At 42.1% G+C, this 16494-nt stretch overlaps 1 protein-coding gene across 1 annotated transcript in view; it reads right to left on the minus strand.

Moving 5' to 3' along the window:
* EIF3I (eukaryotic translation initiation factor 3 subunit I) overlaps nt 1-16494 on the minus strand; it is a 363205-nt gene that overhangs the window by 325293 nt on the left and 21418 nt on the right. The gene's annotated exons all lie outside the window — the stretch shown is intronic.

Consider the following 16494-nt stretch of genomic DNA (forward strand, 5'->3'; position numbering starts at 1 on the left):
TTCTTTGGTCAACCATGGTGCAGAGTTAGTTTTGATTCGCTTATTTCTTAGAGGGGCTAGGGAGCTGAGATAATCTAGGAAGATGGAATTGAAGTGTTCAACAGCATTGTCAAGTGGGAGGATATTTAGAGGTTGCCAGTTGATTTGTTTGAAGATGTTGGAGAAAATTAAGGGGTTAAAGTTACTGAGGTTACGAGTTTGAATGTAGAGGTGTTGGTGTTGGGTGGAGCTGTTTGATCGATGGATGAAGGCAGGGAGATGGTCACTGAAGGTGTCAGGGATAGTGCCACTGAGAGTGATTTTGTTTGGATGGGAGACTAGAATCCAGTCTAAGATGGACCCTGGGGGGTGGTTTTTGTTAGGGCGAGTAGTTGAGGAGATTACTTGGGTGAAGTTTTGAAGGTTAATGGAAAGTGAAGGTGATGGTGAGTTGATTTTATTCCAGTCGATATTGACATTGCCTAGAATATATGTTTCATATTTTATTTGAGTTGAGGACCAGTATAGAATATCTTCAAGGGTGGAGATATTGTTGCCAGGGGAGATATATAAAGATATGAAGCAGATATTCTTGTGTTTATTTAATCGGAGAAGGCTAACTGTGATTTCAGAGTTTGTGAAATTAGGGGTAGGAATTTGAAGGGGTATTAGAGAGAGATGATTAGAGTAAATTATGGCAGAGCCACCACCTTTTTTGTTTAAACGGTCACTTCTGAGGATGTGGTAACCAGGAGGTAATATTTCAGAGTCAGTGGTATGGGGTTTAGCCAGGTTTCAGAGATGGCTAGGATGTCGGGTTTATTGTGATTAATCCAGGCTTGTAGATGGTGACTTCATCTTTGATGAAGATTTTTTAGACAAAGAATACCCCCCCCAAGACGGTCGGAAAGAATAAAGAACCAGCAGACATTCCAACAAACTCAGGGTAGGGCTTGTTTCAACTACTACCAGTCGAGGAGAGGTACATCCAACAATCAGGAAATGACCAGGAATTCCTGGAGAGGGAGTTAGTGACATTAATATCTGAGAACAATGGCGGGGGACATTAAAATTATGTAACAACTCGGAGAATGATTTCAAAATATACAATTTTTCAGACTTGATTTTGAATGAAACTGTGTGACATTTTTGCAAAAGGATTTACTTTTGTTCCTGATAGATCTTTTGATTTAGTCCATACATCAATGGACTTAAAGCTTTATATCAGGAAATTAAATGTTAATGTTCTGTTTAATAAAATTGAATCAGTTAGTGATCCTTTCAGGATTTCAAGCACATATAATCCACCACTACACCCCACCTTCATTTCTTTATGAAAGGGTGTGTGAACTCAGTCTAAGAGAGTTATACAAAAAAGTCTGGAATGGAACAGGATACATATGAACTTGAATTTGGAAGAGAATTTTGAGCTTGAATTCCTGCTCCATAACAATGGAGTGAGAATAATGAAACCAGACAAGGGTGTGTGTGGGGGGGGGGTAGTAATTATGAATGAAGTGGTTTATAATAATACGATGCATGAGATCTTGAACACTGACACATACACTATGAGCTCCTGGAATGGAAAGAATGTAGCTTATAGGAGAATTAAAAGTTTCATCCAAGACATGTTTACTGATGGTTTAATCACTATTAATGAGTTGCACTACCTCATGATAGATTTTCCCACTATCCCATGTAATTTTGGTATTCCAAAAATACATAAGGATATGTTCCAACCACCTATGTGGCCTATTGTTGACGCCAGATGCTCTATTACCTACACCTTGGCAAAGTATTTGGACAAGGAATTAAGTAAACTTGTATGGGATGATATCCCATGTATTTTTGGTATTCCAAAAATACATAAGGATATGTTCCAACCACCTATGTGGCCTATTGTTGACGCCAGATGCTCTATTACCTACACCTTGGCAAAGTATTTGGACAAGGAATTAAGTAAACTTGTATGGGATGAGTCTAGTGTCTGTATAGATTCATGGGACTTTCTAAGGAAAATGAATGACATCAGTTATAGTAAAGAATACCTGTTTGTCACTATTGATGTGGTTAACCTGTACAGTGTGATACCACATGACATTGGTTTACAGTGGTTTTGTGAATATCTCCATTCTAAAAACCTAGCACAGGACAGGGTTAACCTTTCTGAACAGATGCTGGATTTAATATTAAGGAACAACTTCATATTATTTGAAGGACAATATTTTCTTCAGAAAGAGGGAGTGGCAATGGGCTCCGCTTGTGGGGGCCTATATGCCAATATTGTCATGCTGGAGTGGGAAAAACAATATTTAAAGACGTCTGAATATTTTCAATTTTGTAAGACATACGTGCGTTATTTGGACGACATGTTTATATTGTGGAAAGGACTTAGAGATATATTGAATGCTTTCCTGGAATATATTATTAACATCAGAACTAGTTTTCTAAAATTCACGTATTCAATAAATGATACGAGTATAGCATACTTGGACGTCCTTTTAACGAAGGATGATGCTGCGAACAGGTTTCTAGCAAAGATTTTTCGTAAAAATACATAATCCAATAGTTTTTTTACATTTTAGTAGTTGTCACCCATTCAAACAAAAACGGGCAGTTGTAAAGGAGCAGTTTGTCCGTGCTGCCCGTATGACAACTCTATGGGAGACATACATTGGAGGAGAGTAATTTGCTGAAACAAATGTTTCTCAAGAGAGGTTACCCAAGTTCATTAATAGACCAAATTGCTAATGAAGTGAACAGTAAGAGAAGGTCTGGGCATTTTGTCCCTATTTTAAACATGAAAAACACTAATGTAGTACAAACATTAGAAAATGTCTGTTTAACAACTACAGGATTCAACACTATTAATAATAACAGCGAAACTACAATATGTGTATCAGCTACACCGATGTCTTACGAGAATAGTTTAACAACATTTAATAAGGAAGCAAATTACATAAAGAATATTTTGACTAAAAACTGGGAGTTTATTAGGAATGACAAAGTTATGAGGGACATTTTAGGAGAGGCTCCCATTTGTGTATACAATAAAGGACATTGTTTAAAAAACATATTCGAGACACAGAAAGGCGAGCAGTACAAAGGGTTTATGCACAGATGTGGTAGGTGTAAATTTTGTAACATTATTGAAACAGACAAAGGTGTGGAGATTAACGGAATAAATATCTGGGTTAACGGCAAATTTACATGTTCTACAGAGAGGGTCGTTTATTGTGCTATTTGTGCTTCGTGCCCATGTTTTTACGTGGGCAAGATTGAAAGAAAATTTAAAACTAGAATTAGTGAACATCTTAGACACATACGAGATGGCTGGGAAGGTAATGCCTTACCGAGACATATTACATGGTTTCCACAACATAAATTTAAGTTCATTATATTGGATTGCGTAGTACCTAGAATTTGTGGGGGGGCATGGCCCTACATATTAGAAAAATTGGATCTCGCATGGCAGTTGAGACCGAATTCCATGTACTGGCCAGGACTGAATGACAACTTGTCTATTAGTAGCCTTTTAAAATTAAAAGCCCTTATAAAAGACATTGAACTTGCAGTAATAGGGTATGTGAAGGTAATAGTGTAGAGGTTATTACACTTGCCTCATACGTAAAAGGTTCTGGGTTCAATTCCTAGTGGAAGCTGTTCATTTACCTTTCGTTATTTTTACTGTTTTACAATTTTATTTATCTTTTATTAGCACATTTACTGGGGTAATAGAATGCTATATTTAATTATATTATATTAAATGGATTGGTTTTATTATATTTTTTAAAATATCCATGATATATATTTTTGAACTTGAATACTGCTGCTATCTGACTTTGTTTTAGGACATACTGTTGCTTTAAACTTTTAAAGTCTGTTTCAGGATATGATGTCATCCTTACAGGGTTTAAAACAAACTGGGCTGTTTTAAAATTTGTATCCGATAAAGTCTCTGTAATTTTGGAATATTGAGACAAAAGCGCTTACATATTTTATTGTTTATTAAATAAAAAAACGTGCTTGGTGGTTTTAAGAAGTGGTCTGCCTCCTCTACACTCATTTTTGTGGATTTATTTAAAGCATTAAGTAAACTTCCCTGAGTGATCCAATTCTTGTGTGGTTACTCAATTACAGACCACTCCCTTCATACCTATTAACTTCTTAGTGCAATAAACCTGGACAAAGCCTAAAATAATGGGGGGGGGGGCAAGGTCCAAAAATGGAAACAAATTTTAAAAAATTGCTAGAAACATGACTTGTGTTACCATACACTTCCTGAAGGATATGAAGTCTGAAACTCAAATGTAGGTCATTGTTTAGTGATTTCAAGCCTGGGTGATTTGCCAGAAAAACATTCATTTTATGAGGAATAGACCAAAATTATTTGTCAAAAATCTGGACAGTTGAGAGGTATAATTTCCTTTCAGGTTGTATGATGCAATGCTTGTGCAGTTACGCAATTGCTGACCACTCCATTCCAGATTAATTCAAAACAATAACAACAAGATTATTTACACTCGCAAAATTATTTCCCCCCTACATCAAACCACTAGGCATTAACTTTGTTAAATGTTTACAACCCAATTATTCATACCGGCTTTCTAGTCTAATTTTCCCTCTGACCACCTATATTTCATCCACTATACAACAACACAACTCACTACCTATTGTCCACTAGCTTAACGCTGCTTGTTAGCTTTTGAGCTCCTTTTTATAAATGACTAGCAATATTCTCTACATACAGTACCATGTAATCTTGTAATCTGTTGTGCTACAGTACACAAAATCTATCAAACATATACCTAGACATATTACTGCACTTTTCTAGGATCTTATCTGGTCATACAAAAGTTTTTTCTGCTATTTGTTTTTAAGAATTCAAATGATTGTCATTGGGCTTTTCTCCCCTCGGGTCCTTCAAAAAATGGCAACACAGGGGATTAAGGCTCTTAGTTGATAATAAATTAATTCCTGTATCTTCGGGTACAAGGGACGATTCCTTCCACCCCTTTCTGTCTACTGTGCGACTCTAAAAAGGTCACTTAACCAGTGTTCCTGGGTCATCTCTAAAAACTGGCACTCTTGTCCAGTGGGCTTATCTGGTTAATAAATATATCTAAAAAAGTAAGGTGTGTGTTCATAAACAGATAAACACATTTTTATAAGGTGACTATTACAGTTCATTTATTGTCGTCTACTTTCGTCAGCTGAACTAGAACTACACAACATTACAACTAAACAGCTGTACTGTCATTTTTCCTCTCAGAGCCTTCAGCTAAGTCCCAGACAAAATTACTCCTAAATCTGTAAATCTGTGAGGGATTTGATTTGCATGCATTTCCTTGGAAGAACTAAAAAGCACACAAACCTGGTGCGTTATCCTCTTAACTAAGAAATGCATTACTGCTAAAGGGTTCCAAGACCAACTCACTTATCTTTTCAACAGCAAAAATAAATAAAATTATAAAACTTTTCCTTATTAAAGGTAATGCTTGTTAGAATTGCACCATACTTAAAAAAAGACCTTGGCCTACAGAGTTAAAGGTGAACTGAAGTGTCTGCAATGCTCCTTCCTCTGTTGTTCTCCATCTTTCTTTATAAACATCTCCTTGACCTACCTCATGTCCCCCCTCCTACTTTAAGCAAATGGCATGGTATTTTGTGTAAACAACTCGCTACCCAACCTGCAGAAATACAGAGGTGCAAACCCAAATCCAGTGATTTTCAACAAAAACCTCCTTCTCAGCTCCAGCAAAACAAAAAAATACAACTGCTTGTACATCCATGACCGCAACACCCCCCCCCACCCCACCCAGAAAACACTACTGAAATACTGGACCACCTGGAAAAAGAGGTGTCCCACGAAGTAAGAAAAACAACAAAACACAAAAAGGTTTCTGAAAGTTATATAAAAAAGAAGTATGGACATGGGAATAAAACAAGAGATCTGATACGTTGCGATATTTATGCAGAGAAGAAAGCTAAACTCACATTAAAGAGAAATACAAGTACAGACACTCTGCTATGATAAATATCACAATACAGAAAAAGAATTAAAAAAAAATTAACAAGGTAGAAATTAAACAGAAATGACATGACAGAACATCTGCAGAGTGAGGGATTTGAGGTTGAGTGTGGAAGTTTCACAGCAAGGGAAGGAGAAGAAAGCAGTGGGAACTCTGACATGTAATTATGGGATATAATGGACCAACGGGTCCCCAGGTGGAGAAACCACAGATGAATCCAGATGCATCTGAAGAGATGTTAGTAAAGAAGACCCAGAATCTTAGAAGAAAGGTAAAACTGACAAAACACAGGACTACTAAGAGAAATTCATGTACATCTTACTTATGTTGTATCACAAATGTGAGGGTAAACTAATAACCAATAAGAGTATCAGAAAATTGACTAATAAAGGAAAAAGGGATAAAGTAGAATGACAAGGAAGAAAACTATAAAGCAACTGTGATGATGTGAGGTACTACCAACTATGCCAGAGAAGTAGGGCAGTGAATGTGTAACATATGCCAGCACAACTAGCTGGAGTTTTGTAAAGAATTGTGTGTCATATGTGATTTGTACAGCTGCTTGTGTTGAAAATGCATTCGTAAAGCTGCTAGTGTTAAAAATGTACCAAACAGCGGGTCCTGCTGGTCAGAAAAGAAATATGCATGTAAGTCAGACTGTACTGTAACTGTTGAAATTAATATAACCAAAAACAGCCTCGTTGAGTGAAACAATAAAGCCCCAAGAGAGGATTAATGTAGCAGACTATCATTTATTAAATTAAAGTAAATTTAATAAACGCTAGTCTGCTACATTAATCCTGTCCAGGGCTTTATTGTTTCGCTCAACGAGGCTGTTTTTTGTTATTTTATTTGGTTTTGGCTACCTCGTTTTGCCTTATTTTGAATTGTTGAAATGAATATACTGTAACACAGGATACCCAAGACAAGAGGTTAATCTCAGTCCAGACAACTTTGAAAAATAGCATGAAATTAAATTACCTGCTTTAGGCCATAAAGACTGTCCCCAGGATTCACGAAGCCTCCGTGTAAGAGTTATAACTCTTACACGGAGGCTGCAATTAAACTGAGTGATGTCAGCATGCTCTGCATATTCATGAGAGCATGCTGAATCACACCTAAGTCGAACACGGCCGTGTAAGACAGTAGGGGGCGTGTCCGTAGGCTGAGCCCTGCAAGCGGACACGCCCCCAGAAGTCTAAAAGTGCCCAAAGTACACACCCACAACAGAGTCCACGGAAATGTGAATAAACACAACACAACACAACACATGCCCCTACAGACTATTAAACATAAAAGAAATATAAATGTACATGTCATATTTTTTTTAAATTGTAAAGATGTTTAACCGTGAGTGCGCTCGTTTGCGCGGGCGTGCCCGTAGCGCAGCTACAGTTAGCAGTCAGTGGGAAAGCATATAAGAACTACATATGCAAAATAATCCAGGAAGCAATAGCGAAGCGGTAGAGATGCCGGCTGCAGAGCAGGCATTCATGGTTCGAGCCCCCACAACACAAATTTTTTTTCTCAAAATAAGCATGAAACAAGTCTCTGACACATATATGTACACATAAAACCAGAATATATGTAAAATGCAATGTAACAGCCTATTTATATTGAATAAATGTGAGCTAAGAAATGAATATAAACTGCCAGATATGCCCATAGCTGAGCTACAGTTCAACAGAGTGAGGTTATGTGCCCGTAGATAAGCATAGGTTTAACTGGTGCAAAATGAGTGCCTGTAGCCGAGCAGTGGTTTACCACGCTAAATATATGTGCCCCTAATTGCGCTAAGCGGCATATGCGTGCCAATAGCCAAATCAGTGTTAAACCTGCGCACCGCGCAAACGAGCTAACCGACGGGCAACGGTGAGCAAGCTGTATCCAAAATGCCTTTACACAGACACACCCCTCAACATGTCTAGACAGTCCTGAAAAATAAAAAGCAGTGGCCAGGTTTGAACCCAGGATACTATACACCATAGTCAAGGTACAGAACCACTAAGCCATGACAGCAGTTCCTAGAAATGCAATATTAGCTCATATATAGGAATGAATACAAACTACAGCATGACAATGCAGGTTTACTGAAGTTGATACAATTCCAAACTGGCCAATCACAGATATGTGCGGGAAAAACGGACTATATAAGCCCCATAGGCGGAACTACACAGCATAAGCGAGTGTAGAACAGACGTGCAGTTAGAATGTCAGGTGTAGGTGAGGGTAGTCGCTTCCGGCGCAGAGGTGGGGTGTTGAGGAGTCCAGGTACATGGCCTGGCTCCTAGTCCACAACCATGAGGCCCAACTCATGCAGGGCCAGGTCCTTTGGGGAGCGTACAAGGCTGAGGCGTGGGACCAGTTGGCTCATGAACTCACCAGTGCCACAGGAATTCCTAGGAAAGGTGAGCAGGTCCGTCACCACCATGCGGACCTGAAGAGACGTAAGCAGGACCAACTGAACCGTTGGATCCAGGAGGCCCGGCAATCACCCAACGCCCCACCACTGAGTAAGTATAAAGTAATTATGTTTGTAGAAAGTTAAACTACCTGAAATCATGGAGATGTGTATTCCAATATTACTTCATTTATATTACAGCTGCAGGTGTCCGTTCTGCGAACCGCAGAGCCTATGCTGATAGGCTGGTGCGGTTGCGCCACCAGGCAGGTCAGTAATCCACTACTAGTAACTGTAAAGACATATAAATGTATGACAGTTAGCATAAGAGTGCAGTGTAGCCAGGAAGGAATTAAATCTGCAACTCACAGAGTGTGAAAGTGTATGCAAGTATTGCCTGATTACAACAGTTCCCAGCCTGTAAGTTGAAACTAATCATGAGACTGTCCAACACATATTTTTAAATAAAACTGCCCTGCCTGTAAGAAAATAGTACACAAACTGCAGCAGCAGGTAAAGTATAGCTGCAGAAGAGGATGAATTCACCTGTGTGAGATATATTCCTGTGGAAATACTGAAACATGACAGAAGTGAGAGTGCTGGAAAGAACTGTAATAATTTCTGTTAAAACATGTCAATAAAGCCTAGAAGTACCAGTCTGAATAGTAACATGAAAGCAAGTGAGAGAGTGTGAGAAAGTGTCAGGAATACAGCACTACAGTAGTAATAACCCTGAATAAACTATACTGCAGTCAGGACATAATTAAATGCATGTGAGACCCAAAACCAAACAGAAACATCTGTTCAAAGTGTTGCTGCATGTGGAATGTGTACACCAAAATCTGGATATGCTGCTCCCAGTCTGAAATATGCAGATAGGATGACTGTCTGATATACCAAACATCCACACCTGTCTACAGTTATAGAAAGAACAGTTAACAGGAGATGTATCTGCACAAACTTGATATGAATCGTGTATGAACAGCAATAAAATGTAGAGTTACGTTGCAGTAACAGTCCCATCTGCAAGGTTAAGTAGTTAACATATAGGACACTGTAGTCAGAACAGTAGTGTGTATATAACTGTAGCTATTAGAAATGTACAGCATATGTGGTTGTATTGAAGGTGTTAATAATATGTCTGATTTACCCCACCCTCTAACCATCTATAATCCATTCCACGGGAAAATGGTATGTGCAATCACAATTACCACCCCTGGACATCTGTCCTGTTGGGTCATATATATTTGCATGTCTGTTGATGCATCCGCCCGTTCATACATCCACACCTGATGGCCTGTTGCCATCAATCAACCCTGCATGTTGTTGGACTGTGTATTACTGTTCAAATTATGCATGTGCTATGCACGCTGTTCAATGGTGTGAATAACTGGGTGTGTGGTTAATGGGAATACTAATGCATGCTGTTACAACTAACTGTGAATGGTATTTATATGTCACTAACCCAAACTATCATGACATAATGCAAAACATAGAACGACAGGGAAGGCGGGTTCCGGCGGACCCACCTCTCCCACCTCAGCTGGCGAGTGCACCTGGCACTAGTGCCGAGTCCGGACCCTCCTCCGGTGGCCCTGTGCCACCTGCAGGTGGAAGCGCTGCAGGGGACGGGGCTCGCCCCCCCTCTGCAAGTGTGGCCGGAGGAGATCCACCACTCACCCTCCGTAGCGTCCGGACTGTGGTGCATAGGGAGATTCGGGACTCTGTCCTTGAGCCCCTACGCCAGCTCGAGGCACGGGTGGCGCAACTAACGGGCTTGCCCGTTGCCCCGCCTACACAGCCCCCAGCACAGCCCCATCCTGGGCAGTGAAGGAACAGTGGCAACTGCCTATGGGTGGGGATATCAGTTCCACTGTTGCCATCTGTGGGCTCATGGGCTCTGGACATCCCAACCTCCGTCCCCGTCAATTGTGTAACCCCCCCACACGTGTCATACACTGCCCCTGTATGCGTCTTGTTTGTCTTGTCTGTTAACCTACCCAACCTACCTCCCCAGCTGTACCGACTACCTTCACCTGACATACCACTCTCACCTGAAAAAAAAAAAAAAAAAAAGGGCACTCTGTACCCACAAAAAAATTACGCCCCATACATAGCTGCCCATTCCGCACACATGTCTACTGGACATGGAACCCATCAATTCCAATTGGCTGTACAACAGGTATTATTGTTGTCCTGACACCTCTCTCAGGGGTGGAAGGTTTCAAATGTCACACCAAATTACATACATATGCACAGCTGTTGCTGCTGAAGAAATGGGCAGCTATGGGCCTTACCTACATCCCTCCTGCACATCCCAAGCTGGTTTCCCTACTGTCTTACCCTCTTTGTGACCCCTTTTCACCACTTTCCTGTCTCCCGTTTTCTTTTCTTTCAAAGAAAATAGCGGTGTCGCCAGAGTAAGCACCGTTAAGCGGTTGTAACGGGTGTCTTGTGAGCTAACCGCCAGTGTGCATGCGTGAGCTCCGCAAACCAGCGCTAACCGGTTACAACTGCTTAAAAGTGCCTTAGTCACTTTGATTGACAGGTCCCGTACTCAGTTCAAAAGAAAAATAAAATCCCACTGTGAGTCCCGAACCCAGGACCTTGGCAACTATAGTCTACATGACTTACCACTAAGCCATGACTCTTATATAGAAACACTGTGCTAAAGTAAATATATCATTTAACAGTAGGAATGAATGTAAAGGGAATATAGATGTGTAGTACACAAAGCATGACATTTAGAATCACAAACAAAACTGGTGGATTTCCATAATAGTAGTGTGTGAACAGAAACAGCCATGCTAGTTGGAAGCTAGTAGGTAATAATGTCACCATAGCACCTTGCAAGACACACACATACTCACAGCAGGATAAGCACTGCCCATACCCCACAACCTCTTACAGGAACACATCCGGACCAAGTAATAAAATATGTGGAGCAAAGGCCCAAAACCAGGGACACATTACAAATAAAGTTACAACAAATGCAGACAGTTCAGAAAGTAACAGGGTCTACACCTTGTGGGATGTTTGGAAGGGTATGCAGTCTGGAACTTGAATGTTTGTCACCATATTCGGACTTGAGCCCAGACTGACTTGCCAGATAAAGGTGTGCATGAGATAATGACCAAATTATGAGGCAGAAATGTGGACAGCCTGCAAATATCTGTACACATGACGGGTCCAACACCACCATATTTGAATAGTTAAGAACCTAGACATAGCAACAGTGAATGTCTTACAGGGATGCCCCACAGACCCCATGTGAAATGTACAAACAGTAGGCAGAAAGGTGTAACACATGCAATGGTTACTATGGAGTCCGGAAAGTATTCACCACTCGCATGGCAGAAAGTGTAGTAATACCTATGCTCATGCTAACCCACAGTCACAACTGCAGCATACCAGACATATTAATGGGTGCACCCCACTGATATGTACCATTCCATGAGGCACATAACTGGTGAACCTGAAAGCCTCTGGGGCCTGCTCAGCAGCATACCCACATATGCTAATAGATGTCAAGGCCCACACCATGGCCAGACCACACTGCATGCTGTAACACCCTAGCAGATATAGCAAGCATTCCAGGGTGTGAATGTACATGGGAAATAGGAAAGCTACAGCAGCACACTACAGTCAAGACACCTAGCAGGCACACCAGTACTGACAGTAAAGGGCAACTATTGAAGACGTAGCAACAGAGTGCAAGCAAAGGTGAAAGGAAAGCACACACACACACACACACACGCACACATCAACAATAGTAGTAGTTGTTAGTGTACATACACAGTCAGTACAGGAAACTGGAGAAATGAATGGAGGAATGTTAACCCACAACCCACCGAGTAAAATTAGAGATACCAACCTTTACACTCACAGAATGTTGTCCACAGCATAACAGCATGGTCCCTGCCATTAACATCTGAAAGGGCTACGCCTATTTCACACACCCTTTTATAGCACAGTTCTGAAATCACAGTGAGAACTGCAATCAGTACACAACAGGCTGCATGCAATTAGCAAATGCTGGCTAACAATTGGTGCAGAGGCCATCACATGGGCATATGCAGATACCTACAAAAGTATGCTGTATTCCATGTCCACGCATGCAATAATTACATTGCACCCGGAGAGAGAGACAGAGAGAGAGAGAGAGAGAGAGAGAGAGAGAGAGAGAGAGAGAGAGAGAGAGAGAGGGAGAACCACACCCAGAACTAGACTGCAACTAAGCAGACAGACAGGAATCCCCAGCAACAGCTACCTGGAAGCTGCAACTGTGAAGTGGAGCAGCAGGACAGAGAGCCAGACAGTAGCAGACGCAGCTGTGACAAACACAGGTACTGTAAAGTAATACTATCAAGGTGTACATACTGTGAACCCTCCATATGTGTTATTGGGCTGTATCCATATGTATATGAAGATGTGTAATGGGCAGAGGATATACAGCACCTATCAGTGAAGGCTGTACATACAGTTGTATGTGTGAGCATCTATGTGCACATATATATGTCGTTTTATCGTAGGTTGTACTGCCATGTACTAATTAGATTACACAGCTATGTATGTTTAGCAGTATGTTAGTGTGTGTATACAGTAAGGTAGACATATATGCTGACATACCTGTCCAACATATGGCTATGTAGTTATGTCAACATATGTATGTGTATATATCTTATATGTATATATATATATATATATATATATATATATATATATATATATATATACACATATGATATGCATATATGTATACATACATAGAGAGAGAGAGATGTAGGACTACATAGACAGATGCTGATAGAATATTGTAGCGACATATCTATGTAATGCACACATGCAGAGATAGATATATGTAGATACATAGACAGACTGATCTGACCACCTACAGGTATGATTGTATATGATGACCTGCAACACAGCCTGCCCCCCCCCTGTCACCCACACCCCCTCCCCCCCACATCTACAGCAGAATATGTACATCAATATATATATATGTGCAAATGTATACAGACATATGTACATATATATATATAAATAGACATATAGACATATCTTAATACATATATATATGTATAGAGAGAGAGTGAGAGAGATGTATACAGAGCTGGAGTGAGGCACATGTGTACAGATGTATTGCAACAGGTGCCTGGTGACAAAGGCACGGAGTGAACACCAGTGTCACATCCGGAGTATCATACCACAGTCCAGATCACCTACACAGGTAACCACCATATAAATGAGTGTCCGCCCACCACTGCATGTGTCAGGGGTGGTCAGGGTCAGACATGTGTACAATAGTGGCCCCAATGATAGTCACAGTGGCACACTATCCCTGGAATAGCTGCACATGGTATGTGTCCGCACACATGGTCAGTCAGGCATGGACATGTAGGTCGGTGTACCCCCCACAGCACGTAATGGATGCCATGGTATGGACCTCACACGACAGCAACAGATATGGAGAAGGACACAGTGACATGTACAACACGGTGACAATGCACCCAAACACAGTACCATTGCACAGTGACTGTCAACACCACAGAGTACACATATGCTGCCACGTACAGGTTACCACCCCAGATGCACATATGGAGGTCACACCCATGACAGATGTCCAACAGGCATTGTACCACCGCCCACCATCCACAACCTACCTGTCTGCTGTGTGTCGTCTGTGCCACTGCAATAGTGTGCACATGTGTAGGTACGGGTTCAGACTCACAGACAGGACACACCCTGCAACAAACCACACAGTGTTAAGATGCGAGACTCCCCATGTGTACATGTCACACATACCCCTGCTGCATGTTACTCAGATAGGTAATATGCCATATGTGTCACCCTGTGTAACTGTGTGACGGCAGCAGGTACCATCACACCACATGTGTCACAATGGTCAGGTTAGCAGAACAGTATGCTGCTGTAGACACGGGGGCATTAGCATATTGTATAGTTTTGTATTACAATGTCATGTATTGTGTTGTATTGTATTGGTATGGTGAGGTGCCTCCTGCATGGAGTGGAACCACTGGTGCTGTGCGCCAGTGTACAGGTACATACCCTGTAGTCAAGGTAGTGTAACATAGCACCTCTATATGTGTGTTTAGCGCCTGTCAGAGGTTATGTAGCATGCAACTGGGGATACCAGCAGGTCCCGTCCATGTCGTGTATTCTGCTGACCTGCGGGTGTCTCTCACCTGGATATCTGTGATGACCTTGAGGTTAGGGTCAGCAGGGATAACCATGCCTTAATACAGGGGGAGGCGGGGTGACACCTGCACTGACCCTGTCCGCCACAATGTCGTCTAGCTGTGGTGTCGGTGAAATATGTGTAGTGTACTACCCATGGGCATAGAGGATGGCTCCTGACCAGGTCGCTAACATAGGTCAGGTAGGCCTCCTGGTCATCTGCAGTATCACGCTTGACGTCCCACTCAACATTGCCCATGTAGTCAGTGTGATGGGAAATAGATCCTTACCAGTGCTGCTCAGACATACCCTCCCTTCAGAGACTGATGCTCTGTCTTGCAGTAGCTTACATCAACTGTAATACAATCAGTATATGGCTGGGGTTCGCGGACAGGATGCTGTCCCTTTGTGGACAGTGTCCTGGCCATATATGGGAATGCATGAGCCATGCGGTCTTGGAGATGTCTGTAGAAAGCAATTGTGTAGGGGTCAGCATTGTGGGTTGTCTCTGACACTGGCCCAGTGGGCTGTAAGGATACCATATCACTGTTACAAAGTGTAGCGTCTGTATCTGTAATATTGTGCACTGTAGCCATCTGTGCTGGTGGTGGAGGTGGGATATGTATATCCAGGGCAAGCAGGGTGTGGTCAGCCCACAGTAGTCGCCGATGTCGCCATACAGTACCTAGACACAAACCCCCAGAGTGAGGAGGTGCACCTCACCTGAATTGGTGTTCTGACTGCTGGTGTTCAGTAGTATGTCGTACGTAGCCTGGCAGGTACTGTACAACAGTTGCTGCCGCGGCACTGATACCTGGCCATCTACATGTGTATCCACCAATAGACAGACAGATGCTACATATGTGTGATATGTGGTATCATGACAGTCAAGTAGCATGTGTAGTATGTGTGCCAAGGTCTGCCAACATAGATTGCTGATACCATGTTATCTTTTTTCCCAGGTACATGGCCCACCCAAGACATCCAACCTACTCCGTGGCTGAGGATGAGGAGATACACCAGAGCCTGGTGCGGGACTATGCAACACTCTTTTCCCGCACCAGCCAGAATCAGCAGGTGAGGGCTGCACTGTGGCAGGACCTTGTCCGTCGGGTAAATGATATAGGCATGCATAATAGGACATATGAGCAGGTACTGCAGTGATTTGATTAGACATGTCCGTCAGCGTGCGTCAGATATCCACAGGCAACAGGTCACCACAGGTGGTGGGGTGGCTACACATCCCCCACTCACCAGACTGGAGGGACTGCTCCTGAGTGTAGTGGCTCCAGTCCACCTGCAACAACAACAGCAGCAGACATGCGTCATGATGGAGGCTGGAGCCGCACAGCAGCAGGACACTGAACGTGCAGGTAATATGTCATATGTGTAGTTGACTGTTGTGTACACTGGTAGTTAATGCATGTGTGTGGTGTGTCCTTTGTTTGTAGCTGCCACCATAGTATATAATGTGCAAGCGTGATATCCGCAATATTAGCTGCAGACCTTTGAAAGGCGACTGTCGTACTCCTGACCTGTATCATACTCAGTAACATTGGCACAGTTGTGCCCACTAACATTAGTTTCCTCATGTCTGCAGGACCCTCCGGTATCACTGCATTGCAGCCTATCCATGCTGGTGAGTGTCTATTTACATTACCTGTAAAGTTGTTGATAGTAATAGTACCTTTTGGCACACTTAGTGGTGCCCCTTGTATGCATGTAGGTGTGTCTGTGTCTGTGTGTCAATATCACGCATACTGAGTACTGTTCAATTGTGTGAAACTGTGTGCATGTGTGCACCTGTGCATGTGTGCATGTGTGCATGTGTGCACCTGTGCATGTGTGCACCTGTGCATCGCTGGTAGTGTGTAGACATTGTAA

This window comes from Protopterus annectens, chromosome 1.part1, assembly GCF_019279795.1.
Source record: "Protopterus annectens isolate FY-2018-M chromosome 1.part1, PAN1.0, whole genome shotgun sequence".
NCBI lineage: Eukaryota > Metazoa > Chordata > Ceratodontiformes > Protopteridae > Protopterus > Protopterus annectens.